The 19,055-nt window shown below is 44.1% G+C and overlaps 1 long non-coding RNA gene across 1 annotated transcript in view; it reads right to left on the reverse strand.

Annotated features, from left to right (window-relative positions):
* Positions 1-324: 324 nt before the first annotated feature.
* Positions 325-19,055, reverse strand: part of LOC128950032 (uncharacterized) — a 40,037-nt gene continuing 21,306 nt past the window's right edge. Inside the window, exon 3 of the long non-coding RNA XR_008484301.1 lies at positions 325-391. This is a non-coding gene — a long non-coding RNA (uncharacterized LOC128950032). The remainder of the gene's footprint in view (positions 392-19,055) is intronic.

Here is a 19,055-nt window from a genome sequence, read left to right on the forward strand (position 1 = left end):
ACAAAAAATGGATTTGGGATTGGCCAAAGGCTCATAAGCCAAGTTCAGCTTTTCCTGACACAGCTCTCCGAGCTGGCTCTTGCTGCATTTTGGACTCGATAAATGCTCCACAAGTGTCCAGTGGCACTCTGACCATGGAGGGGACAAGATCCCTGATTAATGCACCGAATTCTCATCACATTTTAATGCAGTCCAACCTCACTGAGACAATTTCTGCGTGTGAGAACTCCAGCCAGGGGAATGGTACTTGCCTGGAGCTCCAGGTGGGATGGAGCTCTGGAGAGCTGAAATCCTCCTCTTGTTCCTTCCTGCAGATTTCTGGCCCTGACTCCCAGCTCCAGAAGAATCCAGGCGATCTCTTTTTCATGAGCAATTCCCACTGAAGTTACTCCTATGAGAGGGGAAAAAAAATAATAAAAATATGAGATATATTAAGTGTTGCTCACTGAAATCCCACAAGAAAGAGTGAAAGAGGTGCCTGGAACTTGAGCTGGCAGCACACCGAGCAGTTCAACTTCAGATTACAGAACAGAATCTGGGGCAAAAAAAGCATTTTTATATTCTTATATAAAAGCAAAGTGAACACAAGTTGTTTTGGTTAATAAGGAGACAAAATAAATTTAAACCATTACACACAGAGTGAAGTTTTCCCTTCTCCACCTGTAACAGATCAGACTGGAACACCTCTCCCCCTGAATCACCCTTTTTAAAATTCATATGTGGGGCTAAATGTTTTGGCCTTTGCTATGAAAAAACTTCTTTTTATCCCCTGGAAACCTGAGATCTCAGCCACGCTGGAGTGCCCAGACACATCAAATTTCCTGAGATTTCCCCACCCAGACCTACCTAAAGAAATCCCCACCAATTTCTCTGAGATTTCCCTCCCCAGACCTACCTAAAGAGAACCCCACCAATTTCTCTGAGATTTCCCTCCCCAGACCTACCTAAATAAAACCCCTCATATCAGACATTTATTCCTAGAATTGGAAGGTCAGGGAGGAGGAGGAGGAGGAGGAGGAGGAAGAGTGGGGCTCGGGGCAGTGCTGGAGTCACTCAGTGGGCACCTCTCAGCAGGAGTGCCAGGGCAGAGCTGTGCCTGCAGAAATCCCTGCCAGATCAACCCACAGCCTCCAAAAGCAAAGAAATGAGCCAGGCCCGATCCTGATTCATCAGCATTCAGTTGTGGATTCAGAGGGACAGCTCGGAATTGCCACTGGAATAAGGAAAAATCAGGATTAGGCACCATCTGTCTCGGAGAGGGGAGCGCCCGGAATCGCTGCGCACGTTTGAATCCTCTTCCCCCATTTCTTTAATCTCCTGCGCATTCCAGGTTTTCCATTCAGCTCCGGTGACAAAAGATTTTTTACAAAATGACAGTCCAGATTGAGAGAACAGAAATTACAACCTCTGACAAAAGAGATGCCAAACTTTTTATCAGCGCTAAGCGCTCCTTCCACGCAGAGCCTGGGCTGCAATGGGAAATATAAGGCAGATGTCGAATGGAAATTAAACATTGTGCTCCCAGGGTGGCCTCAGCTGCATTCAGAGCTTGATTTAAAACAAGGCCAGAGTTCTTTCATCATTTCTTCATGAAAAAAAAAAAAGTTTCAAACGTAAAGATATTCCAAACAGGCGCATACTTGACCTAGAACTTGGCGGTGCAGGGCAATAAATGAGTGTAAAAAGCACCAGCACGGGGGAGAAAAGGCAAAGCGAGTTGTCTGGGAGAATTTGGTCCTCAAATCACTTCTATTTTGGCATCCTGAGAGTTAAGAGGGAACCCAGGTGAAATATCTTGGCCCTTTTTCTAAATTTCCACCAAAACCTCTCATTTGGAGGCTTGGTCAACTCGATTTTCTGCACCAGAGCCAAAACCAAGCCCAAGCAGTTTGAGGAGAATTTCTCTGTGAGCTTCTCTAAGACTTAAACCAAATTTACATCTGTGCCTGGTATTATTAGACATGATAAAATAGCACGAGACGTTTGCAACGGCTCAGATATTCAGCCTCGAGCAGCACATATCTGAACGGTCTGCAATGTTTGCTTTTAATAATTCCTGATCATGTAACAGCTCAGCCAAAAGAAAATAATAATAGGCTTGCAAAAATTAAACCCCCAGACTGTTAAATATCCTGTACACTGAGGGCAGTGAGGAAAAATTTAAGGATTCGAAGGATGATGCTCAAATTTACAGAAAAAAGCACAAACCAAATTGCATTTGCTTCTCTTTCACTTTGTCAGATTCTTTTTTAATGTAAGTAAAACTAAAATTTAAAGTGAAACGAATAAAATATTTACAGCTTGAACACATAAATATGTTTGCACTCTTTGGAGCAGCCCCTTTGTAGAAACAATTTTCTCCTCTCAGCAATTTCACCTCAAACGCAGTAAAACAAAAAAACTTTTGAGGCCACGACTTTGTAACCTCCCTGAAGTTTGGAGCACGGGCAGAGCTGGCCTGTGCACACAAGACAATCAAACACATGCTGAAATGCCAGCCAAACTCCTGCCTGTATTAATTTTTTTTCCCCTCTCCACCAAAGGAAGAAATTGTGACAAGATTTTACTCTGAATGCCCTGACAAAGCACGAGCAGGACACTCATCCCCCTTCATCTCCCAGCACAAGATTCAATCAGCTGAAACACAAACCTCATTCTGCACTGAGAGATTTTTTTATTGTTATTATTATTTTTTTTCCCCCCCCAAATAAAACCAACTTGCAAACAGCCTCCCTGGCCTTTTTAAAGCCCGTTTTCTATTGCTTTAAAACATAAAATAGAGATGGATGGATGGATGGACACAAGGATGGATGATGGATGGATGGAGGGATGGATGGATGGATGGATGGATGGATGGATGGATGGATGGATGGATGGGTGGACAGCTAGAGAAATGCTTTCAGTCATGCTTTCTTCCCCCCCCCACACACACCTTTAAAATTGAAAAGCATCAGTATCCAAATAGCAACAGGAAATTTTTACCTTGTGGCTAAATAGCTCACTGTTCACTTTGCAGCTGCCTCTATTTTTTGCTGGGCATAAAAAAAAAAAAATTAAAAAAAAAACCAAAAAAACCACCAATACAAAAGTCTTTCCTAAGAAAACCAAGCTTTTGACATAAGGGCAGCGCCAAACGCAAACCTACAAAGAAATTTCCTTTTTTTTCCCCCCGTCCCGTCGTTATAATTCCTAATTTTGTGGGATGTATTGCTGGGGCTGTTTATCATAACAGTGTGCAATAAAAAGGACGACTAACTCTTGCAATTTTCTCCCTACTCCTCCCCTTGACAGGGGCCACTGATAGGGAAAGAGGCTCGGAAAAGCAGAGCAGTGAAAGGCTAAGAAACAATAGGCAACCATGGCTTTGACAATGCAGCCCTGAACCCTTTTTGCTCCCGCTGTGACACTTGCATTCAAGAGCAAGGGCGGCTGCCATCATAAGAATGGACAATGGCATAAGGAATACAAGGGAGAGAAGGAGGGGGGGGGGGGGAGATAGAGAGAGAGAGAGAAAAAAAAAAAAAAAAAAAGGAAATCAGATGAATTCAGAGCTAAGATGGCAGAGCTCTCACCTTTTCCGCTTTTTTCGAGTAATCTGGATGGAGACGTCCCGCGGAGAAGAGATAAAAAGGGTTGTGCTGAACTGTTGGATGGTTCTGAAGACTTCTGCATTTGCAAACGCATTTTAGAACTATTTGTAGGGGTATATATGCTGCATGCCATCTCTCTGTCTCCGTCTCTCTCTCTCTCCCTGTGTCTCTCTCCCTTCTGTTTTATGTCCTGCTATCTCCATCACACACCTCTAATAGTACGAAGACTTTCTGCCCGTGGAAGTAAGTGAGAGTGTGTGTGTTCCTTAATGTTTGAATCAAGACACACGTCTGCATGCATTTCTAATCCAAGGAGCCTATAGCAGTTACTACAACTATCAATTAGTCAGCAATAGCTCGAGATCCCCATGTGTCTGGGTGAACAAAGGTGAGAAACACATGCAAATAGTCCTCCAGCACCTGGGTCACGTACAGTAACTTAGCCAGCAACAAATAATTGCATCTGTTTCTGCCTTTTTTTCCGTGCTCCTCGCTGCTTGGGATGCAAAGTTGCAGGTTATTAATGTGGGATTGCAGCGCAATTAGGCATGGCACTGTATATTTGCAGCCCAACGACACAATAAAAGGGAATTAAGCTGAGCTGGGATGGGAATGAACGGGCGACTTTGAGGGGTTTAAAGTAAAAAGATGCTCTGAGCTGTAGCAGCGCTTCAATTTTTATTTTAGTTTTTCTTTTTTGGAGTAATTGTTGCTGGGTTAAAGGATGTAAGATGTATTTGGTCGTTTCATATCTGTTAGATAAGAAACTGATTATTGCAGAGGAGACAGAGTGGATGCCTAATTTCCAGAAGTTAAGTCCATAAAGAGGGTAAGCTAAATCTGTTACTAATTTTTTTATTAATTAAGCGACTGTTACTTCTAAGATCATTTTAAGGGTGTTTTTTTCAGATGTTTCAGACTTAAGCCAAAACAATTAAGAAGAAAGATACGGTACCTTTTACTCTCTCCTTCTTCTTAACCTCACAAAAAAATGAGCCTCACCTTTAAAAACTGTCAGAATCAAAACAGACTAAAAAAAAAGGAACGAAAATAAAAAAAAAAAAGATTAAATTAAAAAAAAAAATTAAGAGCAATAAAATGCAAAAAGCTCCGAAATCCAGCACCACCCTGACTCCACCACAAGAAAAGACAGAGCTAGGCTGCGATCCAGAGAGCATTTCAGAGGTGACAGCACAGGCTGGGGACAATGTTATTTACACAGATCTGATCAGAGCGGCCACGGGCTCCAAACTCTAATTGAATTTGCAGAAATTATCCAGCCCGCATTTCGGAGCGCGGGCAACTCCAAAAATGAAGCGGTTTCACAGATTTTTTGAGAATAAACATTATTTTCCCCCCCTTTCTGTAGAATACGCTGAGAGTCCTGCAAGGCTGCACAAACTCTCTCGTTGTGTCCCTTTCTCCTGATCTCAGCTTCCATGGGAGGATAATTTGTGACACCAAAGGCAAAATATCCTCGCTGCTTTTTGGGCTCGGAGGAACTGAGTTTATTTAGCTCGAGGCAGCGCAAAGGAAAAAAAAAAAATGAAATTAAATCATCCTCAATTTTGAGTAACTAATGAAAGCAACCCCTCCCCAGCTCCCTCACCTTGTAGGAACAGCCTGTGGCTGGAAGGTTGGAGCTGCTAACGGCACTGGAGGTGCTCAGAATTAAAGGAGAGCTGCAGGAACAGCCTGAGGAGCCCTGGCTGGGAGCATCCCAGAGCCTGAAAATAAAGCAAGAAGGGGCTGGAAAAACCCCGCTGCTCAGAGGGTGCTGTGCTCTGACCCAGCTCCATCCCCAAACTTGGGAATTGCAGAACTGCTGGAGATTCCCAGTGTGAGGAGCAGCACCTGCAGTGGCCGGGACCAGGAAAACCCTCCCAAAAAATATATATATTTAACAAAACCCTACAAAAATAATCTCAACCCTCTCGCCGAACAATGAGACCTTCAAAAATCCACGTTGGGGAGGGTATTCCATGCAGACAGGCAGGGGGAGGGGGCGGGGGATGAGGACAACATTTCCCATCAGTGCCGTTTATTCCTCAGGCTCGGGATAAAAAAGCTCTGTCCCCACTTTAATGGGAATTGCTCATCTCGGTCATGGGGCCGGGCTGGCTGCCTGCAAATGTCCAGCTCAGGTGGGAAAGGGCATTTGTTTCAGGGGCCAGGCAGAGAGTGATCACTTGATGCCTTTCTGGGGGTGAAAAGTGGTTAAACAATATTAAAAAAATGGTCATTTCTGCGGTGATCTGCCTGCTAAAACATTTAGGCATGCAGATCCGGGGATGGGAAAGGAGCTGAGGGAGGAGGATGGTTAAAGCAGAGAGCTGCCTGTTCCCACCACGATTTTACATCCAATTCCTCCAGCTTTCGGCTTTCTCAACACAGCCCATTCCCATAAAAATAAGGCAGCTTTCTTGAAGAATAAAAAAAGCCCCACGCAGATGAATAGACAGCACTAATCAGATGGAATGTAATCGAATGCTCTTCTTCATCTAATCTGCCTGCTCTGTGTAATCTCGCTATTCTCCCAGCTCCAGCACTTGTAACAGGCATGACATTGATTCCCATCTCGGATAATGTTATTTCAGTGTTTTATTCTCAAATGAGCCCACGAGTTGGGTGGCTGCTTGGCATTCCAAACTCTTCATCAACTTTGCACGGCGATCTGGGGGTGTAGAGAGGAGCGGGGCTGCTCCTCTCCTGCTGCTTTTTGGAGTGGTTGCATCTCCCAAGCCGCAGAGCCTGGCAGGAATTTTGATAGAGACAAAAGAACCCGCAGAATTTAACCACGGAACAGCAAAATAATAAAAATTAAATAAACCCAAAGCTCACTCGATAAGATCTGCCTGCAGCCAGCAGCTGGGAAAAGCTGAAATCTTTGCACACAGAGCTGGTGGTTTGGGTTTGTTTTATTTTTTTTTTTAAATGTTTTCTAAAATGCAGAACGATTTCCTTAAATAAACATTTCAGCAGGGTCCACCTCGGTTTTCCCCAAAGAGGAAGGAGAGCCTGGTGTGATTTTCCAGGACGAGCAGGATTCCCAGCAAATCGGACAAATCGTTCAGCTGAGGGAATGACAGCAGTGGGGAGAGCAAACAAACCCTCCCAGACAAACAAATATATTTGGATGTAATAAAAATGTTGACAAGCGTTATGTGATTAAAGCAATTGTTTTATTCATTTAAGGCCTCACCATCAGAATAATTTAAAATTAAGTGAGAAACATCAGCCCCTTGGGTTTTGCAGAAGATATTTAATTTGGAGGAATAGTTGTGGGGTTGTCTTTTTTTTTTTTTTTTAACATAGCTATTTTCAACGTTGCAAGATAAAGCTCTCTCTCTCTCTTTTTTTTTTTTTCTAATTTTATTTTAAGAATAGACCCCATTTAGGATTTCACATTGTAAATCTCCCTATGTCTGAATGCTGTTACAAGGTTTGACAATGAAAGAATAATTCATGTCAGACAAAAAGAGCCCTTCAATCAGCTTCATGCAGCTTTTCTCCTGCAGGGCTATGCCAAAACGAATGTGGAATCCTGAACTGAACCATCCATCACATTTCCAGAGTCTTTCAATTAATGACACTGCAATCAGATCGATGGCGTGTAATAAGAAAAGAGCTTTGCATTTCTATACCTATTAATTCGCTGAGTAACTCCACTGGTAAAACGTGACCAGAAAGGGAAGAGAAAAGAAAATTTCATCCTCCTGGCGAGGTTTTGGGGGATTTTGAAGCCACGCTGGACAAGGCTGGGTGTCACCCCAAGCCCTGCTCAGAGCTGAAATCACACAGGGTTTTTGTTGTTGTTAAAAAGCAGCACGGTCTCTCTTGCAGACAGGTATTTTCTGCATTTTCTAGGGAAACACCATAAAAAGGAGCCTGGTTTTCTTGCAGCCTGGTCCAAGGTGTCCCAAGGCAGGAGGTGCACCTTTGTTTTGCAGGGCAAAGGCAGCAATTCACAAATTCCCAGATCACAACACGCAGAAAAGAAAATTTTATCCCCCTGGCAAGATTTTGGGGGATATTGAAGCCAGGCTGGGTGTCACCCCAAGCCCTGCTCACAGCTGAAATCACACAGGTTAAAAGCAGCAGCACAGTCTCTCTTACAGACCGTTACTTTCTGCATTTTCTAGGGGGACATCCTAAAGAGGAGCCTGGTTTTCTTGCAGCCTGGTCGAGGGTGTCCCAGGGCAGGATGGTTAAACCAGAGCCTCGTCTTGCAGAGCAATTCAGTAATTAGCCACCAAATTCCCAGACCGCAACACGCAGAAAAGAAAATTTCATCCTCCTGGCGAGGTTTTGGGGGATATTGAAGCCATGCTGGACATGGCTGGGTGTCACCCCAAGCCCTGCTCAGAGCTGAAATCACACAGGGTTTTTGTTGTTGTTAAAAAGCAGCACGGTCTCTCTTGCAGACAGAGCTGGTGTTTTGGGTTTGCAGACAGGTATTTTCTGCATTTTCTAGGGAGACACACTAAAGAGGAGCCTGGTTTTCTTGCAGCCTGGTCGAGGGTGTCCCAGGGCAGGATGGTTAAACCAGAGCCTCATTTTGCAGAGCAATTCAGTAATTAGCCACCAAATTCCCACATCACACCACACAGAAAAGAAAATTTCATCCTCCTGGCGAGATTTTGTGGGATTTTGAAGCCATGCTGGACAAAGCTGGTTGTCACCCCAAACCCTGCTCAGAGCAGGAATCTCAGGTTTGTTTCTCAAACAAACAACAGGTTTTTTTGTTTTTGTTGAAAAGCAGCAAGGTCTCTCTTGCAGACAGGTATTTTCTGCATTTTCTAGGGAAACACCATAAAAAGGAGCCTGGTTTTCTTGCAGCCTGTTCCAGGGCGTCCCAGGGCAGGATATGCACCCTTGTTTTCCAGGGCAAATGCAGCAATTCACAAATTCCCGGATCACAACACGCAGAAAAGAACATTTCATCCTCCTGGTGAGATGTTGAAGCCACACTGGACAAGGCTGGGTGTCATCCCAAGCCCTGCTCAGAGCAGGAATCACACAGGGTTTTTTTGCTGTTGTTTAAAAGCAACACGGTCTCTCTTGCAGACAGGTATTTTCTGCTGCTAACCAAGCATTTTCTAGGGAAACATTTTAAAGGAGCCTGTTTTCCTTGCAGCCTGGTCGAGGGTGTCCCAGGGCAGGATGTGCAGCCTCGTTTTGCAGAGCAATTCAGTAATTAGCCACCAAATAATTCCCAGCTCACAACACACACCGAGGACGGAGCTGCCTCACGCAGCGACTGGACCTCCACCAAAACGAGCTGGGGAGGGGTGAGGACAGGCAGGACACACACATACACCAAAAAAACCTTCTACAGCAGCCCTGGGATGAAATCAGGGTGACCTCGCGTCGGTGAAGTGGCAGAAGATATTTTGGATCGATGACAAAATATTCTGGAGGCTTTGCTGCCAAGCACATTTCAATTCCCTTCCTGCAGCGCTGGGGGGATTGTTGGGAGAGGCAGGGAGCTACAGGCAAAAGGGAAAAGTGCAGCTCACCAGAACATAAGAATGATTAAGAGGAGATAATTTGCAAAATTTTTCCTCTTTAAAGGTAGATTTTGTGCCTTAAATATCTGAAAAATGAACTTGAACCAAGTGTGGAAGGAAGGAGTGAGACAAGAGTGGATCTGCAGTGGTGAGAGACAAATCTTGGCTCCAGAAGGATCCCCTGGTATCATCCTGAACAGGAAACTGGAGGTGAAATGTCCCCAGCAGCCCCAGCCCTTCCTCTGGGCTGGATAATCCTTCAACCTCCAGCCCTGACATGAATTTCAGCAGCTTTGGCCTCACCTCAAAGGAAAAGGAGCTGCAGCTGGGACAGGAGATGGACCTGGGTCAAAACCTACAGAAAGACCTTCTTTAGGGAGCAATAGACTTTCAGAGAGGTTGTGTACTTTGGAAGTCTTCAGAAAAGGGAAAAAAAAAACTTTATGAGAGAAAACAAGGAATGGAGCAACAGGAAACAAGGGAGGTTTTCAAGGTTCACTTCCCCAAATATCAAAGAGTGCCCTTAAAGGATCATTCCTGATCCTTTGCCTCTTGACATCTTTTACGAGCAGATTTCAGCAATTTTGAATTTCAGCAGCCTCTTGAAAATAAAATAATAAAAAGAAATTAAAAATAAATTAAAAAAAGAAAGGAAAGAAGACAAGAAGAAAGCTTTGTGAATGCTGCAGCTCATTGTGCCCACACAGGGAAGCACCCAGGATGGGAACTGAGAACTCCAGGACAACAACAGCAAAATGGGGCAGTGCCCATGAGCTGAGTTGCAAAATAACTGCAGCTCCAGCACAGGCCTGAGGTGCCCAGACAAAGAACAATAAATAAATAAATCATGTTGGATCACAGGCAATCCCTCTGCAGTAAAACAGGAGAGCTGAATGCAGGCTGAAGAAATCTGGAAAAATGAAATCTGGGATGGGGAGGGGAGAGGCTGGAAGGGAATTTGAACAGGAAGGCAAACGCAGAATATTTCTATTGCACATCTACCAGCACATCTCTGTCTGCAGGGGACACAAAGACACAGTGTGGGTGTGTCAGGATCCCACAGTGTTTTGGAGGAGCAGATTTTGGAGCTTGGGGAGCCCTCACACCTCAGTGACCTCCAAGGAACGGCCACAGCACCATCCTGGCCCACAGAAAACCAGCCCTGAGCGGTTCCAGTGAGTTCAGCAGCCCCACACGGGGATGTGGCTGCAATCCCAGGGCTTTTGGGGCTGTTCCTGCCATCCCACAGGGTCCCACAGCTCCTCCCTGCCTGGACATCTCCAGCTCTGGGCAAACCCCTGCCCACTGCTTTTGGATAGAATTTTTTTTTTTCTGATCTAGAGTTGAGGTGATGAGAGGTGTTTTAAAATCTTTTATTTTAGTTTTATGAGAAGGCTGAGATAATATCATGTCATCATTTGTTTTATCATAATTAGAAGGTGTTTTGCCATTCATAAAAAGACTTCTAATTCCTAGAAATCACTCCACGACCTAAAGAAGACCAACAAGATCACAGAAAACATAAAGCCTCTACAACCTAGACTTCCCTCTCTGTTAATAATTCCAAAAAAATAGCCTCTTGTTGTCATCAACTTTAAAAAAATTCTTTTTTCATCATTCCACTGCATGCAGAAGACACTCCCCAATTTACCTTTCCCCTTCCAACCATTGCAAGGCTCAGTTTGTGCTCATGGCTCAATAAAGCCCAAAAATCCTGTTGGGACTGAAGGGTGCTGCTGCCTCCAGCCACGATTCCAGCCCTGGAGCTCCCAGAGCCCCACAAGGCTTGGGCAGCCCTGCTTGCATCTTCCTCCCTCTGCTGTAGCAGCACACAGACCTGCACACTGCTATTTTCTGGGGGTTTTTTTTGGTTTTAAAATAGGTTTGGACAAGCTTTTGGGAGGTTTTCTCAGGTTCCTTCTCCTCCTCTCTCTCAAAGGAGCTTGGGGAGCGATCACTGCAAATGAAGTTGATGAAGAGAAGATTCTCTGTTTGCCTTGCTCAGGGATGGAGCAAAGGCAGCATCAGGGCTTGGGGTGAAGCATCTGTCTGCAAAAAGTGTGGGGCCTGCCAGCAGAGCCAGGGACCTCCTTGCTTCTGGACAGACAGACCAAAAATCCCTACCTGGAATGCCCAGAGCAAAAAAATCCCCAACTGGGCATCCCAAAGCAAAAAAAAAAAAAAAACCCACCTGGACATCCCAAAACAAAAAAATTCCCATCTGAACTGCCCAAAGCAACAAATCCCCACCTGAACTGCTCAAAGCTAAAAATCCCCACCTGAAAATCCTAAAGTAAAAAATCCCTCCCTGGGACTGCCCAAAACAACAAATCTCCACCTGAAAAACCCAAAGTAAAAAATTCCAAGAGAGTAAAATCTGTCCCTGGACTGCTCAAAGTAAAAAATCTCCACCTGGACATCCCAAAGTAAAAAATTCTCACTTGAACTGCCCAAAGCTAAAAATTCCTACCTGGAATGCCCAAAGCAAAAATTCCCATCTGAACATCCCAAAGAACAAAATCCCAAGAGAGTCAAATCTCTCCCCGAACTGCCTAAAGTAAAAAAATCCCAAGAGTAAAATCTCTCCCTGGACTGCCCAAATTAAAAAATCCCCACCTGGACTGCCCAAAGCAAAAAATCTCCACCTGAAAATCCCAAAGCGAAAAATCCCAAGAGAGTCAAATCTCTCCCTGCCCAAAGCCAAGGCCAAGCCCCAGTTTTGGGGCCAGCCCTTTGTCCTGTGCATTTCTGGGAACTCAGCTGCCCAGGTGCAATCCCAGCATTGCAATGTCATTATTGCTTTGGTTTCCTCCCACTGCAAAGACACTTTCTCTATGCTCCTGGTGCTCCTGGCCGTGATTAATCCAACAATTCCAGGTCAGCATTAAAGCAATCCATGCAACAAGGGCTCTGCTCCTCCAGCAGCACCTGCAAAATATCCCTGATGCTTCCTTATCTCAGCTTTCTCCACATCCAGAGTGCTGCAATTGTCCATTTCCAGCTAAATAAAAGTATTTTAATACATTTACCATAAATAAATACCTGGCAGCTTGAGATTATTGAAAGGTAGATGAGAAAATGAAAACCCAAGGGTGGGTGAGATGACAGAATTAAAGTTGGGTTGGGTTGGAAGGGGCCTTCAGTATCATCCAGGTGCTAAAATATTTGGAGGATGTGCATGGAATTACAAGGTTGGACATGGTTTAGGTGCTTAAATAAAGGGAGGGACAGATATCAGGACAATTCTGTAATTTCTGGGCCTCAGTGGGACAGGGAATGACAATGGGATGAGGAGTCAAAGCTGAGAGTGGGGTCAGGGTCATCCCAACTTCCTATTCCTCACCATGCCATGGAATTAAAAAATCCCTTAAATTTTGGTCTGGGTTGTCTCCACAGCCTGCCCTCATCCCTGGTTAAACAATGGAATCTCATCCCCAAACATTGGCAGCTCCCAGGTTTGATTTTCCTGGCAGGCCCAAAGGCGCTCTGATCTCTGGGGCCACTTCTGCTCTCAGCTGACACCAAAATGCATTAAACTGGAATGACAACAAGATGAAGAGTCAAAGCCCAAGGTGGAGTCATTCCAGCTTCCTATTCCTCACCATGCCATGAAATTAAAAAGTCCTTAAATTTTGCTCTGGGCTCTCTCCACGGCTTGCCCTCACCCCTAGTAAAACAATGGAATCTCATCCACAAATGTTGGCAGCTCCCAGGTTGGATTTTCCCGGCGGGCCCAAAGGGACTCTGATCTCTGGGGCCACTTTTGCTCTCAGTTTACACCAAAATGCAGCTCCCAGTTTGGACCAGCCCATCCCAGGGTGTCCCAGACCAGCTCAGCCCCCCAGGCCCATCTGGAACAGGATCAGGACACACCTGAGGGGAGGAGAGGCACAAAAATGAGTTTATTTACTGTCCTTCCTCAATGTCCCTGCTGGGATCTCTGCTCAGAGCCACAGGGCTTGGGCTGGGGATAACCTATGGGATTTATTTCTCCTTCTGGAGGGGTGGAAAACTGAACCACAGCAGGATTCCCAATGAAATGTGGAGGCTGCTCCTCCTGAGGGCAAGAACCAGCACCCACACAGCCTCAGAGCCCATCCTCAGCCAGCAGCAATTAAATCCTGTTCCCTCATCAGCAGCGTGCCCTCAGTCATTTAATCAACAAAAATATTTCAGTGGTGCCAATTGGTTTTAAAAAGAATCCTTTTTTATTTCAAAAGTTGTGTCTACAGTTGCTAGAAAGATTTTCAGCATGATGGGTTCTACCTAAAAACACACAAAAATCCCCAATCAGCCTCTGGGTCTTTATCTGCATCTTCCAACTACTAAACTTTTAAATTCTGGGCATTACATGTTTGGAGCTGACACTGTATTCATGATTTTTGATCAAAATTATTGAGGGAGTCTCGCCACACAAGAAACACTGCTAAGAAACTGATTTTAAATAGTTCAGATCATTCCATCTCTGGACTTGTCCCCTTCTCCTCACAGGTTAAGCAGATTCCTGATTCTTAGATATTTACATCTACATTCCTAATATTTACAAGCATTCCTAAATTTTAGATATTTCCATCTACACCTCTCCAAGTGTGCAGCCCTTAGAGCATGAGGATTTCCTACAGGGCTGTGGCAGCCAAAAACTGATAAAACTTTTTGAATTTCCTCTGACATTTGAAAATAATAAATTTTAAAAGTCTTGGTCATTAAACTGTCCCACACAACTTTGTGCCATTCAGATTGATCAGTTTTGGGAATTCCTTGAATTGTGAGAGTGGTGATGGGCAATGTTATTTGTGCTAGTTAAGCAAACATCTCATTAATTCAAATATCTAATGATTTCCTTCTGTTTGTTACCTTGGTTCTCACCCTCTTATTGTTCTTCTCCCTCTCCTACCCTTTTAAACATAACACAAAAATAGATTTGCTCTTGGCAGATATGGTGATAACTCACAGAAAAAGGAGCTTAATCTTAAATAACGCCAGGACACAGGAACAAAACCAATCTATTCACCTTCCTGTGGGCTAGAAAATAAATTTTATTCACTCCAAAGCTGAGGAATGACATAATTGGAGCCTATCAGATGCTTATCAGATTGATGCCAGTGGTTAGTGAGCCTGAACTGCAAACACAGAAATATCAGTGCTCCTTTTGGAGGGAAGTCACCTCTCCTCCAAGGCTCCATCAGTCACAGGGAAACTGTTGAACCTGGAGAAATAAAACTTTCCTGGTGGTCACAGCAGTTGCCTGGTGGAAGAGTTTGTTACCCTGACATCGGGCTGTGAAATTACCATTATTATTGAACTCCAAGGTGAGCACTGCTTTTTTCAGCAGTGGATTACAACAGGCTGAGCATGCTCTGAGTGGGTTCAGAGCTCCAGAGGCACAAAATGAGGAATTTCAGCTGTTTGGGCTCACTGGAGGATGTGCAGAAGCTTTAACACCCATCCAGGAGAGGTCAAGATTTTTGGTTGCCCATAAAACATCCCCAGATCAACCCTATTTAAGGTTTGTTATCAAAACCTTACATTTAGTAAAAAGATAATGAAAATAATCTCTTTAAACAGGTCTTGTCGTCTAAAAACACAGAAGAGATGATCCAACACAGATGAGATAATCTAACAGAGATGATCCAACACAAGATGGACTTTTGTGTTCATTCCCATGGAGCAGAGGCCAAATTCCCTGGGCAGGTTGGATTCACCTCCCTGGTGTCCTGGACATTCCAGGTATTTATCCAGCACCACTAGGATATTTTCAAGTTTTTCAATCCAGTTTCTTTCAGAAATTCTCCTACAGAAAGAGGTTTGGGAAGAAGCAGCATTACCACATCATGACTCTCATTATCTATGGGCTTGCTAAATAAAATAAAGCCTGAAGAAGCCCTGCCCTGGGTAGGTTGGATTCACCTCCCTGGTGTCCTGCACACTCCAGGTATTTATCCAGCTCCACTGGGCTATTTTCCAAGTTTTTCAATCCAATTTCTTTCAGGAATTCACCTTCAGAAAGGTTTGGGAAGGAACAGCATGACCCCATCATGACTCTCATTATCTATGGGCTTGCTAAATAAAATAAAGCCTGAAGAAGCCCTGCCCTGGGTAGGTTGGATTCACCTCCCAAGGACACTCCAGGTATTTATCCAGCACCACTGGGCTATTTCCCAAATTTTTCAATCCAGTTTCTTTCAGGAATTCACTTTCAGAAAGACGTCTGGGAAGAAACAGCATGACCCCATCATAACTCTCATTATCTATGGGCTTGCTAAAAAAAGGAAAAGTCTGGAGAAGCCCCTGCCCTGGGCAGGTTGGATTCACCTCCCTGGTGTCCTGCACACTCCAGGTATTTATCCAGCTCCACTGGGCTATTTTTCAAGTTTTTTTCAATCCAGTTTCTTTCAGGAATTCACCTTCAGAAAGGTTTGGGAAGGAACAGCATGACCCCTCATAACTCTCAATATCTATGGGTTTGCTAAAAAAAGGAAAAGCCTGGAGAAGCCCCTGCCCTGGACAGGTTGGATTCACCTCCCTGGGATCCTGGATTTTCCAGGTATTTATCCAGCACCACTGGGCTATTTTTCAAGTCTTTCAATCCAGTTTCTTTCAGGAATTCACCTTCAGAAAGAAGTTTGGGAAGAAGCAGCATTACCACATCATAACTCTCATTACCTACAGACTTATTTAAAAAAAATAAAGCCTGGAGAAGCCCTGTCCTGGGTGTGTTGGATTCACCTCCCTGTGGTCCTGGACATTCCAAGTATTTTTCCAGCACCACTGGGCTATTTTCCAAATTTTTCCAGTTTCTTTCAGGAATTCACCTTCAGAAAAAGGTTTGGGAAGGAACCACATCATAACCCTCATTACCTACGGGCTTGCTAAATAAAATAAATCCTGGAGAAGCCCTTGAGAGGGAAATTCAGCCCGGTCTAAGGTGGTGGGGTCAGCAGTGAGGGTTTATGCCATTTTTTCCCATTTTTCCCATTTTTCCCATTGGAAATCAGGCCCAGTGAATGCAGCAGAGCTGCAAAAACAGCCCTGCACAAACCGTGATCAGAGGCTGAGGTTTCTAAACCGTATTGAGGTTGCAAAAACAAATTGACATCAACATATGGGGGAAGTCTGAAGTTGCAGCAAACATTCGCAAATGTGAGAAACTTTGGCATGCAAGAGTCCCCATTAAATTCAAATACACAATGCACAAGATTAAAGTTATTCAGAGGCATTAATGTTTGCGAGATCAGACCCCTGAGATGTCTCTGTGTAGTAACAGTTACTTTAGGTTTAATCTGTTATTGCATTAATATCTATAAAGAGCATATATAAATACAAATCAGATGGCAGCTGCAGCCTCGCTGAAGAAAAAGATTGAAGGGCCTGGGGGGAACTGAAATTTCCACACGATGGGAATTTCCAGTGCCATGTATTTTGGGGATTCTCATCCTGCTCAAGCTGCAGCTTTCTTTTTCTTTTTCTTTTTTTTTTTTTTTTTTTTTTTTACACAATGCACACACCGATATGAGGACAAAAAAGGCAAAGAAAATAATTAGGGAAAGGAGAGAAGGACAATAAAAATTGTTTTCAAGTGGACAGATTGGCCTTGCAGAGGAGCAAGTGATGGTCCCGAGCATGGCAGCCCCCTTCAGATTCCTGTGAAAAGCCTGATGTGCTCTACTTAACACTTAAGAAAATCCACAGGGGAATAATGACCTCTCATTTATTTTGGCTACAGTGATGTTGGCCTGTGCTTCTGTTCATCTCACTCTGAAGATTTCAGGCGACTTCAGAGCTGGGGCCTGGCTCATTCTGCAGCTTAATCTGCTCGGATATTTCCCCAAATAACCATCTGCTCCACCTTGTATTTGTTTCCCTCCCCGACTATCTCAGCTCTTGCTCCGTCCTGCTGGCTTATTCAGCACTCTTTAAATTTCTCCTCTGGCCTTATGTCTGCTTGCTTATGTTTTGGACAGACAATAGAGGTGATACAGGCCACTATTCATGAGGAGCTTCAAGTGTAACGTGAGAAACATCTCATCTCCTGACCCCTGTTAGCATAAGAATCGCTGATAAAATTCTGGACTGAAAGAGAAGAATCTTCTGGGAAAAATATCGGCAAAAGTTTCACTTGAGATGGGTTTTGTAAGAATAGTCCAGATTAATTCTCTGCCTAAGGACCAGACCTAACTTCTGGTGCAGTCACCAGGACTCTGAAGAGATGCTGTAGCAGAAACCTTGGGGGTCTTGGAATTTTAAAGAGAATAATATTCTCAATATTCTTTACACTCCCCAGCTTGTGTTCCTGCATTTTATAATTTTTTTACCCAAAGATCACAAAGTGATTTCCACATTTGAGTGAATTTAGCCTCCAAACACTCCCAGAGAGGGTGTAAATATTGATTCCACATCTGGATCACCTGAATTAAAGACTGGAGAGATCTCCTTGGATCGTGCATCACCAAGTCACCAAATTTTAACCAGTTTGTGCTTATTTTAGCAGGGTTACATCTGAAAGAAGTTGGGGTGAAGCAGTGGGAAAATCACAATCAGCTGTGGGAAAATCACAATCAGCAGTGGGAAAATCACCATTCAAAGATCATCACCTGATCAAGGGAAGCAAATTTCGGCCACAGTTCCTTCTTTTTCCTCGTATCAACCCCAAGCAGACTCACAAGCAAGGAATTGATGCTGTTCGTGCCTCCAGTGGGATTTATTTGCCATCAGAGGGGTTGATTTAGCAGGAGCAGAGCCCTGAGTCTGCTGAGCACAAACCCAACACCCCTTTGAGTGAAAAATGTGAAATAAATGGCAAACAAACCAATTAATACCCCGGGATGGATTAATGGGAACAAAAATCTCACTCCAAATATCCCAAACCCAAATGGAAAGCTGCCAAGGGATGTTTATGGATGCTCCAAGTGCTAATGGCATGCAGAGCCTCATCCTTCAAATCTCCCAGGTCAATGGAACAGGAATATGTGCATTTCCAAATGCTCCTTGCTTGGCTGATCCATCAATATGATAACTAATACACACTTAAACTCCTCGATGGACTCCCTGAAATTAAAACAACCAGAGAGCGCTGAAAAAAGCTTAAATAACCATCACCAATGGATTTCAGATAGAAGTCAAGGAATAATTCCACAAAGATCACCCAACACAATCGCAAAAAAAAAAAAAACAGTTTTGGAGGTGGGAAATAGAACCAATTCCATTTTATATGCAGAGGCAGTTCAGCAAAACTCTGCCCAGATTAAAAACTCAACAAAGTCACTTTCCTCTGTAATTGATGGGATAAAAACATCAGTAAATGAAGAATTTTCTCTTTCTAGCAGTGACAGAGAAGATGTTTGGTCACAGACGGGGTTTGGGGACAGGCTGCACCTTTTCTCTACTTATTTAGGGGAATCCAGAGTGGCTGATCAGTATTTTTTAATGTTGAGCATGGTGTGGGAAATCCCTGTGGTCACTCAGCTTTTGGAGGTGGGAAATGGAACCAATTCCATTTTATATGCAGAGGCAATTCAGCAAAAATCTGCCCAGATTAAAAGCTCAACAAAGTTGCTCTCCTCACTAACTGATGGGGAAAAAACCATCAGTAAATGAAGAATTTTCTCCTTCTAGCAGTGAGAGATGTTTGCTCAGAGACAAGATTTGGGGACAGGCTGCACCTTTTCTCTCTTTATTTATGGAAATCCAGAGCGGCTGCTCAGGGTTTTTTATGTTGAGCGTGGTGTGGGAGATCCCTGTGGTTGCTCAGGGTCACTTGTCCTGGCTGTGTCCCCTCCCTGCTCCCTGTGCAGCCTCGTTGAGGGGTGAGGTGCAAAAAGGGGCTCTGTGCAAGCTCTGCTCAGCTGGAACTAAAACATCCCTGTGTTATCAGCTCTGTTGTCAGCACAAATCCAAAACACAGCCCCGTGCTGGCTGCCATGAGGAAAATTAACTCTCTTGCAGCCAAAATTTCAGT

The sequence above is a fragment of the Melozone crissalis genome, unplaced genomic scaffold (assembly GCF_028551555.1).
Source record: "Melozone crissalis strain CALT ecotype California unplaced genomic scaffold, PUWL_Pcris_2 ptg000372l_1, whole genome shotgun sequence".
In the NCBI taxonomy this organism is placed as follows: domain Eukaryota; kingdom Metazoa; phylum Chordata; class Aves; order Passeriformes; family Passerellidae; genus Melozone; species Melozone crissalis.